Source organism: Thamnophis elegans, chromosome 13, assembly GCF_009769535.1.
Source record: "Thamnophis elegans isolate rThaEle1 chromosome 13, rThaEle1.pri, whole genome shotgun sequence".
In the NCBI taxonomy this organism is placed as follows: Eukaryota; Metazoa; Chordata; class Lepidosauria; order Squamata; family Colubridae; genus Thamnophis; species Thamnophis elegans.
The window spans coordinates 21,813,724-21,826,324 of NC_045553.1; the positions used below are offsets into that span (position 1 = coordinate 21,813,724).

A 12,601-nucleotide genomic window follows, 5' to 3' on the forward strand; every position below is an offset into this window, starting at 1 on the left:
AGAATATCACAGGCTGACTGCCCACTGCCAGGAGTTTGATCCTGACCAGCTCAAGGATGACTCAGCCTTCCATCCTTTCCAAGGTGGGTAAAATGAGGACCCAGATTGTTGGGGGCAAGAGGCTGACTCTGTAAACCGCTTAGAGAGGACTGGAAAGTGGTATATAAGTCTAAGTGATATTGCATATATGCTAAGAGCCATATATGCTAAGAGCACAGTAGGAAGTCCCTGACCAATGAAGAGTTGTCAATGGTAAAAAATATTGGCAGTAAAAAAATAATAATCTTGAAATCTCTTTAAATCAACCTTTGGATGCTTGGCAACTGTATTTATGACTGTGGCAGTGTCCTTGGGGGGAGGTCACGTGATCGCTTTTTGCAACCCTGACGGGAAGCCAGATTGACAAGAAAGCTGATAATAGGGGGCAAAACCCACTTAACAACACTCTTTTAACCAGAGGGTTATGATAAAGAGACCACATATTTAGTTTTACATATACTTGACAAGTATTTGGATTGTATTTGCCAAATATTGGAAAAATAAAAACACTCCGTAAGACAAAAGTAATTCGCAAAAATTTAGAGGACCTCCAATGTGCTGAAATGTATAGGCTAACTTTGAAAATTAAGGATAAAGAAGATTCAGAACATTACCTGACATGAAACAGTTTCTATAAGTGGCTGGAGACAATCGGTAGGAATTAGAGGAAAAAAAAGACTATCAATGTCTGTATTAAAATAGAGATGGTTTTCAATTATAAATATGATAATTTATAAAATATAAATAGGCCAAGATATTAAAAAAAAACCAGTTTAAATTATTTGGTTATACTCTTACAATTATATTTAATACAAGTGTTATCATAATGTTATGAGTTCATATTTACAGTGGTTTTTTTATTCTGGTCTTTGTGTAACTGACATACCCTGTATTCAAAAATGCTATAAATTGTCAGTTGGTCTTACCTGAACTGCATGTTTCGAAGAAGGCGTGGGAGGCGTCATACATGGATATTACCACAGCCCTTTTGCCCTGGAGACTGAGGTAAATCTTGAGGCCACACCTCCGTTCCTCCTTCTGACTTCCCAGATTAATCGATGGTTCGTAGCAGAGCACCTGGAAGGAAGGGACAGAGACAGCACACATCCTTCCTGCCTGGCCCTGACTGACCACTGAGCTAACTCAGGCCCCTGGCACGGTGCGCCCTAAAAAGGGGGGGAAGTGACTTCTCCCACGCCTTCTTCGAAACATGCAGTTCAGGTAAGACCAACTGACAGTTTCCGAAGTGAGGCGTGGGAGGAGTCATACATGGGACATACCAAAGCTAGATGTCCCTGGGAGGGATCAATGGGCCTGAGCCCATTTTTCGTGAATTTTTTATAGGATTGTATACGAACGATAAAATTCAAAGCTTAGATATAGATAGATACTTGGATAAAGAAAAAATATCCATAGTTAAAGACGAGCAGAGGGAAAGACTGAATCAACCAATAACCTTGGGGGAAATCCTTCAGGCAATTAAACAGCTAAAAGCAGGGAAAGCACCGGGAACAGATGGCCTGACAGTGGTTTATTACAAAAATTTGCAGTTAGAAATGGTAGAACTGCTTAAGGAATTATTTAATAAGATCCAAGTGGAAGGGAAGGTACCCCCATCTTGGAAGACAGCCTTTATATCTCTGATCCCCAAAGAAGATCAAGACCCTACTCATCCAAAAAATTATAGACCCATATCACTACTTAATATAGATTATAAAATCTTTACTTAAATACTAGCGAATAGGTTAATGTTGGTTATTCAACAATTGATTCATAACGATCAAACAGGTTTTATTCAAGGGAGACATATGAGAACTAACGTAAGATTAATCCTTAACACATTAGAATACCTGGGGAAGAACAATCAAATCCCTGCGGCACTTATATTTTTAGATGCTGAAAAAGCCTTTGATCGAGTGAATTGGCAATTCCTGCTGAAAACATTGCAAAAAATGCAAATAGGGGACCACTTTTTACAATCAGTCAAAGCAATATATCAGGAACAAACAGCCCAAATCATAGTTAATGGAAGCTTAACAGATTAATTTAAAATCGAGAGAGGCACAAGGCAGGGGTGTCCCTTGTCCCCACTATTGTTTATTATAACTTTAGAATTATTGTTGAATAAAATACGGGGTTCAGGGGACTTACAGGGAATCAGGATTAGGCAGCAAGAATATAGAGTACGGGCCTTTGCGGATGACTTGGTTATAACATTAACACAACCGCAGGAATCTGGTAAGGTCTTAATGAATATGATTAATCAATATGGTCAAGTGTCAGGATTTAAAATAAACTTAGGGAAAACAAAGATATTAGTTATAAATATGAATACTAAACAAAGGGAAGAACTAGAAGGAACGACAGGATGTGAAATAGTTAAAAAGGTCAAATACATAGGAGTTTATATTTCAACCTCAAACGGGAAGTTATATAAGCACAATTATGAACCACTGTGGTATAGTATACAGAGATGAAAAAATTGGAGAAATTACAGTTATCTCTGATGGGAAGAATAGCAGCAGTGAAAATGAATATTTTACCTAAATTTTTATTTCTTTTTCAAACGTTACCAATACTTAAAAATGATGCAAATTTGTTAGAATGGCAGAAGGGTAGTAATAAAATTGTATGGGTAGGTAAGAAGCCGAGAATAAAACTTAAAATAATGCAGGATGTGCGTGAAAGGGGAGGTTTGAAATTACCCAATTTAAAACTATATTATGATGCAATAGTTTTATCTATAATTAGTGATTGGATCAACTTAACAGATGATAGAATGCTCAATATTGAAGGGTATGATTTGGTATATGGTTGGCATGCTTATTTGCTATATAACAAAAAGGTGGATAAGAATTTTAAAAGTCATATTTTAAGGAATGCCTTACTGCGGGTTTGGAAAAAATATCAATATAAACTAAATGATAAGTTATCTATGTGGGCTATCCCTAGACATGCAATAGAAAATATGAACATAGTACAAAAACAGGATATAATTACTTATAGGAAGCTTCTTACTGTAGAAAGAGGTGTACCACAACTGAAATCTTTGGAGGTATTAAAAAAGGAAAAGGTAATTCAAACATGGTTTCAGTACGGGCAGTTACAGGCTAGATGGAAAATAGATCAAAAACTGGCTTTATGCAAGTCGAGGATAATTTACTTAAATTAGAGACCAAAGTTCAATGCATATGAAAAGATTATATAATGTAATAATAGAAATTGACTCTGAAGCAGAACTAGTTAAAGACTGTATGATTAAATGGGCTCAAAATGTTGAAGAACCAATAATGTTGGATACATGGGAGAAGATATGGGTGAGAAATGTAAAATTTACACAGGCCCAAAACCTGAGAGAAAATTTTTATAAGATGTTTTACCGATAGCATCTAGATCCCCAAAAAATGGCTTCTATGTATTTGAATTTACAACCTAAATGCTGGAGATGTGATTGTATGGACGCTACATATTTTCATATATGGTGGACTTACAAAAAGGTTAAGGCATTCTGGATAAAAATATGGTGGATTATGCAAAATGTTCTCAAATAAAGGATAAAGTTTACCCCCCAGCTATTTTTGTTAGGTATAATTACTGACTGTACAGCAGTAGAGATTAACTTGATTTTGCACTAGATAACTGCAGCTAGATTGTTGGTGGCGCAATACTGGAAGAAGGAAGATTTGCCTACTATCCAAGAATGGACATTGAAAGTCAAAAACTTAGCAGAGATAGCTAAAATATCTCCATATCTTAAGGACTATTCAAACGAGAGATATAAACGAGACTGGAAAAAATGGATTGACTATATTCAAAATAAATATGGGTCTAGGAAATTTCAGATAGCTTACGATTAAGATCAGAAATGATACAAATTGTTTATAGTTAGCTTAGCAAGGAGGAGCTAAGCTCAATTCAAAGACGTTATTAATTTTCTACTTTCTCTTTAAGTATATTTTAAACTGTTTTTGTTAAAGATTTATACCTTGTATTGGTTCTGGGAAGTCAGGGGGGGAGGGTGGGGGGGAGGGAGTGGAGTTTACTAAGTTGGAAGAGGGATGTTGGATTTTAAGGTATTATGATTGTACATGTATACTGCTATTTTTTCTTTTTTATGTATATTGAAATGGAATTATAAATACCACAACACAAAAGGGAGTTTGCTCAGAAGCTGAAATACACCAAGTGAATTAGAGGAAGAGTGGGAAGCAGAGGAGAGAAGAAAGATAGGAAGAGAGGGACAGGAGAGAGGATGAGGGGGGAAGATGAGGTCTATAAGGAGGAGTGGTAAGGGGAGAGAGGAGAAGGAGAAAGGAAGGGGAAGTAGAGTAGAAAATGATGGAGGGAAGAAGGGATGTAGAAAGGGGGAGGAGAGGGGGAAGAAAGTGTCGGATAAGGTATAAATATGGTGTATGGAGAGCAGAAGAGCCAACAACTGGTGTTTTTTTTTCCCTTTGGTAGTTGATGGTAAGATGAATTGATGTAATTACTTAATAATACAACATGATATTGACTATGTAATAGTATACATGTGATTATATGCTATGAAAATGGAAAATAAAAATTTTCTATGCAAAAAAAAAAAAAATGGGCCTGAGCCCCTCGAGAGTCTAGGACTCAGTGAAGGACCCTGCTGCCAAAGGTTGCTTCCACAGAGGCGAAAGCGTCTAAACGGTAATGCCTGATGAAAGGCGAGGGAGAGTACCAGGCGGCAGCCCTGCAAATCTTTATGGGAGCCTGGGTGGCCCAGGCCGCCGATGTGGCCGCACTTCTACTGGTTTATTTATTTTTATTTCCATTTCATTCCATACAATCACATGTATACTGTGCATAACCGGGGCATATGACATTGAATAATAAACATAGCCTTCCTTTTATAAACATTACCCCCCAAGATACAAACCCAATATACCACCTTGACCCACCATACACCCTCTTTCACCCCCCTCCAACTTTCATTCTTCCTTCCAACATTCCCCTCTACTTCCTACTTCCCCTCCCCCTCTATCACTCCTCTCTCCCACTACATTCCCTCCCTTCCTTCTCCTCCTGCCTCCAATCCTCTCTCACACCCTCTCTACCCCTCTTTCTTCTTTCGCTCTACTCCTCCCTTCGGTGTATTTCTATTGTCTATCAGTGTGTTCAGCTTGTCCTATTTTTACCCTAACATTAAAGAACCACAGTATACAAGTGCAATCATGTGCTTTAAGATCTAACACATATTATATTTCCCCCCTCCCCCCCTCCCCCTAAAACCCCACCTCCCTTCCCTCCCCCCGACTTCCCAGAGCCCGTACACGGTATAGCTTTTTAACAAACAAGTCTAGAATATCTTAAAACAAAGAAAATTAAAGAAAAAAAAAGGGAAAGTCGATAAGATATCTACGTTGGACTCAGCTTCTTACTGTTACCCAAACTTTAAACAGTTTAACTTATTGCTAATCTTAAGCATAGGCTATCTGGAGTTTCTTAGTCCCATATTTGCTTTGTATATAATCAATCCATTTTTATATCTCTCGTTTGAGTGGTCTTTAAGATGTGGGTGCACTTCTGGTGGAGTGCGCTGTGATGCCCTCTGGGACCTGAAGTCCCTGTGCCTCGTAGGCCTGTGAGATGGCCGCTCTGATCCACCTGCTAATGGTGGCTGGGGAAACCTTGGCTCCCCGGGTGGACGACTGAAAGGACACAAAAAGGGCCTCTGAATGTCTAAAGGGCTCTGTGCACTTCAGATAGATGCGCAGGGCTTTTCTGACATCCAACCGGTGCCATGATCTTTCCCTATCCCTGGAGGGCTGCGGACAGAAGTCCGGCAGAACTATCTCTAAAGCCCTGTGGAAGGGAGAATTGACCTTGGGCATGAACGCAGAGTCCAGTCTGAGGATGACCGGTTCTCCAGGAAGGTGCAGAGGTCTGGTCTGCTGGAAAGAGCGTTGAGCTCAGATACTCTCCTGGCAGAGGTGATGGCAACCAGGAAGATGACCTTAATAGTCAGCAATTGTAGGGAAACCTCCCTCAAGGGTTCGAACGGTGCCTCCGTCAGTGCCTGGAGGACCGTGGGTAAGTCCAAGGTAGGGAATCGATGGACCACTGGGGGTTTCTGATTCGCCGCTCCCTTAAGGAAGCACCTTAGAACCAGAAGTTGGGACAAAGGGGGGGCATCCAACACCCCCCCCCGGACCTTGGAGGGGGCAGAGACTTGTCTCCTAAGGGTGCTGAGGGCTAGGCCTTTCTCTAGACCTTGCAGAAAATCCAGGACCTGGGGTACAGAGGCTGAAGCTGGGACGATGTCCCTTGCTTGGCACCAGTCCGCGAAAGCGACCCAGGAGGCGTTGTAGATGCGAGTGGTGAACTGCCTCCTGGACGCCTCGACAGTCTTAATGACCTTCGTGGAAAATTGTGCCCCTCTCAGCTGTTCTCACTCAATTGCCAGGCGGTCAGATGGAGCCACTCTGGATCTGGATGGTCCAGGGACCCCTGGTGAAGAGACACCTCCCCCGGGGGGATCCTCCAGTAAGGAGCTGAGGACAGCTCCACCAAGTCTGCTAGCCAGGGGCGGCGTGGCCAGAAGGGAGCCACTAGGATCATCTCTGCTCTCTTTGACACCACCCTCCTCAGAACCCCGGGAATGAGGGGAAGGGGGGGAAAGGCATAGAGTAGACCTGGTGGCCATCTGCAGCGAAGGGCGTCCGTGTCCATGGCTCCTCTGGACGGGAACCTCGATATGAAGCTCGGCAGCTGGGCGTTTGCTGGGGTTGTGAAGAGATCACCATCGGTCACCCGAACCTCTCGCAGATCTGCAGGAAGACGCTGGAGTGGAGCTGCCACTCTCCGTTGTCGACTGTCTCCCTGCTGAGCCAATCTGCTTGCTGGTTCTGTGTCCCGGAGATGTGTTCCGCTTTGATGGACTGGAGATGCCTCTTTGCCCAGTTCCCCAATCAGAGGGCCTCGTCGCAAAGGGCCTTGGAATGGGTGCCCCCTTGTCTGTTCACGTGGGCCTTGGCTGCCACATTGTCCGTCAGGACCAGGACATGGTGTCCGGTCACAGTGGTCTTGAAGTGACATAGAGCCAGATGGATGGCCCTGAGCTCCAACCAGTTTATGTTGTTGCGCAAGTCTGTTGGAGTCCAGCGGCCCTGGGCAATCTGAGCCTCCAGGTGTGCTCCCCAGCCGAACAGGCTTGCGTCCGTTGTGAGTACCTTCCTTGCTGGTTCCTTGAAGAGGGATCCTTTGTCTAATGCAGGGGTCAGCCACCAACGGAGCGAGAGTAGCACCTGGGATGACACTCGAACCTTGAAGCTGGCGTCGCTCGTCCCGGCTCTCTGGTATGGAAGCAAGAACCACTGAAGCTTCCTGGCGTGTAGGCGGGCCCAAGGCATGATCCCTATACAAGAAATGAATTTCCCAAGGTCCTGGAAAGAAGAACTACAGGGACAGAGGGTAATTTGCGAATTTCATGGATGAGCTGCACAATGCTGTCCTTTCGGTCCTGGGAAAGGAAAACCTCCCCCGACACCAAATCTATAATGGATCCTAGGTGCTGGAGACTGGTAGATGGGACCAGTTGGCTCTTCTCTAGGTTGATAGAGAATCCCAGGGACCTGAGAGTGTCGATGGTGAGCCCCAGGTCCTGCCTGGCAGTGTCTGGGGACCTGGCTAGGACGAGGATGTCATCCAGGTAACAGAAAAGTCTGACTAGAAAGGATCGCAGGTGACCCGCGGCCGCAACCAGCATCTTGGTAAATGTCCTGGGGGCTGAAGCCAGCCCAAAGGGAAGGGCTCTATATTGAAAATGATTGCCCTCGTGGGAAAATCTGAGGAACCTACGATGTTCCGGGGCGATTCTGATGTGAAGGTAGGTCTCCGTGAGGTCGATGGAGGCCAAGACGTTGTCCTGTTGGATGCCTTCTAAGATGGATTTCAGGGAGGCCATCTTGAACCTACAGTACACCACCCTGGAATTGAGCAGTTTAAGATCCAGGATGGCTCTCCACCCCCCCTGAACTTTTGGGGACCAGAAACAGGTTCAAGTAGAATCCGGAACCCTTCTCCCCCTCTGGAATCCTTTTAATGGCCTTGATATCTAACAGGTGTTTGATGACCTTTGCCTTAAGGGCCCGTTTGGTTGGCTCTGTGGAGGAGGCAAAGGTACGGAACCTATTTGGGAGTTGCGATCGGAACTCCAGCTGTAACCCGAGTTAACAGTCTGGAGGACCCACTCGTCCGAAGTGATGCGCTCCCAGGCATCTGCAAAAAGGGAGAGGCGACCGCCGATGGGGTGATCCGCGAATGGATCACTTGAACCTGTGGAATGGGCGGCCACCTCCTCCTCAAAAGAGCTGCTTGCTCTGCTGCTGGCCCCTGAACCTGTCTCTAGGAAACTGCCTATCCCCCTGTTGATGGAACCTGGGGGTCTGGTACCTCTGGTTCTGGAGGTCCAATTCAGGGGGCTGGTAAGATGTTCTCCTGGGGAACGGAGCATGCCGGTGATCTGACTGTCTAGTCGTAACCGGGAAGAACTTCTGCTTATTCTTGTCCTCCACCAGGATAGGATCCAGCGAAGCACCGAAAAGCTTGTCCCGGGCGTAGTCTGCTCCTGCCAGGTGCCACTTAGCTTGGGACTCCGCCTGCCAGTGGCGCAACCACAGCAGGCTCCTGGAGGCTACAGAGGATGACAAGGCTCGAGAAGCATTCTTAACTGCATCCAGGGTGGCGTCTGCCAAGAACTGCATGGCTGCCAGCACCTTAGAGATGTCCTGCAGCAGTCGTACCTCTGTGGCCTGGGTCCTGTCTCTCAGCTGTTCCAGCCACAGCACTGTAGACCTATTGAAAAAGGATGCAGAAGCGGCTGCCCTAATGGCCCAGGTTATTTCTTGGAAGGACTTAAGCAAAATGATGTCTGCCTTCTTATCCTCTACTTTAAGGCAGTTGGTGATGTCTCCAGTGACCACGGCTGAAGGTGAAGCTAGGGCAGCGACCGGGGTGTCGACCTCGGGAACCTGAAGAGCTCGGGCAAAGGTAGAATTGAGATTATAGAACCTCCGCTCATTGCCCTCCGGGTTGGGAAAAGATCCTGGCTTAACCCACTGGGATTTAAGCACCTCCAGGAACATCTCTGGAGTGGGGATCTCCTCCTTCTCCACTGGTGATCTATGGAAGGATCCCTTCTTGTTACCCCCACAAGTGCTAGGCGTGGTAGTCGCAGCCTGGGATCTGGAGGTGTATCCAGGTCTGCTGTGGCCCTGGCATTGCGAAGCAAGGAGCTAAATAAGGAGGGGGGAAAAAGGCCAGTGATGTTGGGGGCCTCCGGTGCCTGGGCATCCTCATCCTCAGAAAACCCCACCTCCTTTAGCTCACCCTCCTCTAATTCCGAGGCCTCACTGGCAGTGGAGGGGGAGGGGGATCTGGGCCCTCTGGTAGCAGAGGTCCTGGAGAGCTCCTGGTGACCCCTGGGCTGGTCCCGGGAAGACCCACTCCTGGAGCTCTGGGGCTGGTGCTTCATCCCAGAAGCAATCCCCTGGGCTATGGCCCTGGCTAACACCTCCTGGAAGCTTGCAAGAAGCTCAGGCAGGGAAGGATGTAGCTCTGGGGGCTGTAGATAATCCCTGGGTTCAGGGGATTGTGGTGCCAACTGATGCCTGGCTGGACTGGTTGCCCTGCGCCCAAAGGGATCGCTCCTCGCCTCAGATGGGTGTAGAGGTGAGAGGGGGGGCGATAGGGAGCTGTGCCCTCTGCCTGAGCCCCTAGGGGAACCTGGGGATGCCACACGGGTCTCTACCAGGGCCAGAAGCCTGCGGGGGAAGTGAGATCTGGAAGGGGAAGGGCTGATGGTGGCCCTGAACCTTCTAGCGGAGGCCCTGGTTAGCCAAACCTCCTTTTCAGAAGTTCCCTTCCTGTGGGGCTTGGGGGTGCCTCTCTTGGCGGGGGACCTCCCTCTGGGAACTGGGGAACCCCCCTGAAGGTCCCCTCGGCTGGATCCAAATCCCCATGGGACCTAGGCCTGGCACCCCCGCTCCTTGCTGATTCTGCCATAGTACTCACAGTTACTGTACCACCTCCTCTCTCCCTGCCGGCCTCTTATCTCTGTGTGCCTTGATCTTCCAGGCACCACGCTTTCCCAACGATTGCCACCGCTCCGCGGCTCGATTGCTGACTCACCGCTGCTTCTGGGCCCTTCCCGGGTTGCCGGGAGAGTGAGGCCTCCTCCTGTAGCCTCTTCTGTCTACTGCGGTGTCCGTAGGAGGGTCACGCGCTCTCCCACGTGCTCCAAAATGGTGGGGAATCCAAGATGGCCACCAATTTGCGACCCAGTCTTCTCCGAGACTCGGGAATGTTGGAGAAAGGCCCTGGCTGGTTCCTCGATCACTGGCGCCTTGCAGAGGTCTCCTGGGTGGCCTGCCACTGTCTAACGGGCTTTGTGGCGCAGCAGCTTTTTTCCCGTTTACGCGGCCATCCGGTCACTAGGGAATCGCGCTGGAACGTGGCGAGGCTTGCCTGCCAGCAGCACTGAGCATGGGTGGAGAGAGGAGCCGATCCAAGGTAATTCAAAAAAAGAAAACTGTAAAAATCCTAAAGGCTTGAGAAAAAACCTAGAAGCTGGGAAGGAAAAACCTAGAAAAAACCTAGAAGTCTACGAAGTGAGGGAGAGTCAGGTAAAACACTCCTTCTGGGCTGGAGACTGAGGTTTATCTGGGAGGTCAGAAGGAGGATCAGAGGTGTGGCCTCAAGATTTACCTCAGTCTCCAGGGCAAAAGGGCTGTGGTAATACCCATGTATGACTCCTCCCATGCCTCACTTCGGAAACAATACACACACACACACACACACACACATAAACACACACACACACACACACACACACATACACACAAATATATACATATACAACTCTTGCTTAGCAACGGAAATTTTGAGCTCAATTGTCATAAATCAAGGACTACCTGCATCATCATCATTATTATTATTATTATTATTATACAATTGTATCACAGCGGCCAGTTGTTTTGCCGGATTTGGCATTGGTTACTAGTCGGGCCCCGTCCAGGGGCCTAGGACGTCGTAACGTCTTTTCGTAATATGCGTGCAGATCCAAGCAGTGCGGCTTTTTGCATTTGACTGATGGTGATTTTGTCAATTTTTAACTGTTTTAAATGTAATTCCAGTGCTTTTGGAATAGCACCCAGTGTGCCAATTACCACTGGAATTACCACTGCTGGTTTGTGCCATAGTCGTTGAATTTCGATTTTTAAGTCCTGGTATCTTGCGATTTTTTCATGTTCCTTCTCGGCGACCCTGCTATCACCTGGTATTGCGATGTCTATGATTGTGACCTTATTTTTCTCAACCAGTGTGATGTCTGGTGTATTATGCGCCAGTATTTTGTCGGTTTGTATACGGAAATCCCACAAGATCTTGACCATCTGATTTTCGGTGACTTTTTCAGGCTGATGTTCCCACCAGTTTGTTGCTGTTTTGATATTATAATTTTTGCACAAATTCCAATGGATCATTTGTGCTACTGAATTGTGCCGCAATTTATAATCAGTCTGTGCAATTTTTTTACAGCAGCTGAGTATGTGATCAACAGTTTCATCAGCTTCTTTGCAAAGTCTGCATTTGGCATCATCAGAGGATTTTTCAATTTTGGCCTTAATGGCATTTGTGCGGATAGCTTGTTCTTGCGCAGCTAGGATTAGTGACTCTGTTTCTTTCTTTAATGTACCTGTTGTTAACCATAACCAAGTTTGTTCACTGTCCACTTTATCTTTTATTTTTTCCAGAAATTGGCCATGCAGTGCTTTGTTCTGCCAACTCTCCATTCTTGATTTTATCACATCTTTTCTATATTCTTGTTTCGTCTGTTGGGCCTTCAGTAGATTTTTGTTCTTTACTTTATATTTTTGCTAATGCCAGTTGTTTCTAAGCATTTTATGATCCAACTATGTGGCAGTGAGTCAAATGCCTTTTTGTAATCAATCCAGACCATATTCAAGTTCGTTTTTCTGTTCTTACAATTTTCTAATATCATTTTATCAATTAGAAGCTGATCTTTTGTGCCCCTGCTCCTTCTTTTGTTGCCTTTTTGCTCTACTGGCAAGATGTTGTTTGTTTCCAAATAATCCATCATGTTATCTGCAATAATGCCTGTGAGTAATTTGAAGGTTGTTGGTAAGCATGTTATTGGTCTATAGTTTTCAGGTGTTGTTCCTTTAGTTGGATCTTTCTGAATCAAGTATGTTTTTCCAGTTGTCAACCATTCATCAATTTGGCCCTTTTGTAAAATTTCATTCAGTTGCCTGGCCAATATTGCATGTAAACTGGTCAGATATTTGAGCCAGAAACCATGTAATTGGTCCTTTCCAGGTGATGTCCAATTCTTTACCTTTTTAACTCGATTTTTGATAATCTCAGTTGTTATTTCTAATACTTGCATTTGTTTGTTGCCAATGCTTTTCTCAAAGTCATGTATCCACTTTGCTTCCTTGTTGTAGTCCTTTGCATTTTCCCACAATTCTTTCCAGAATTCAACTGTGGCCTGCTTTTCTGGTTTTTCACTTTTGGTGTC

At 45.6% G+C, this 12,601-nt stretch overlaps 1 protein-coding gene across 3 annotated transcripts in view; it reads left to right on the plus strand.

The window, feature by feature from the left end:
• Positions 1–12,601, plus strand: part of NCAPH (non-SMC condensin I complex subunit H) — a 44,650-nt gene that overhangs the window by 22,446 nt on the left and 9,603 nt on the right. The gene's annotated exons all lie outside the window — the stretch shown is intronic.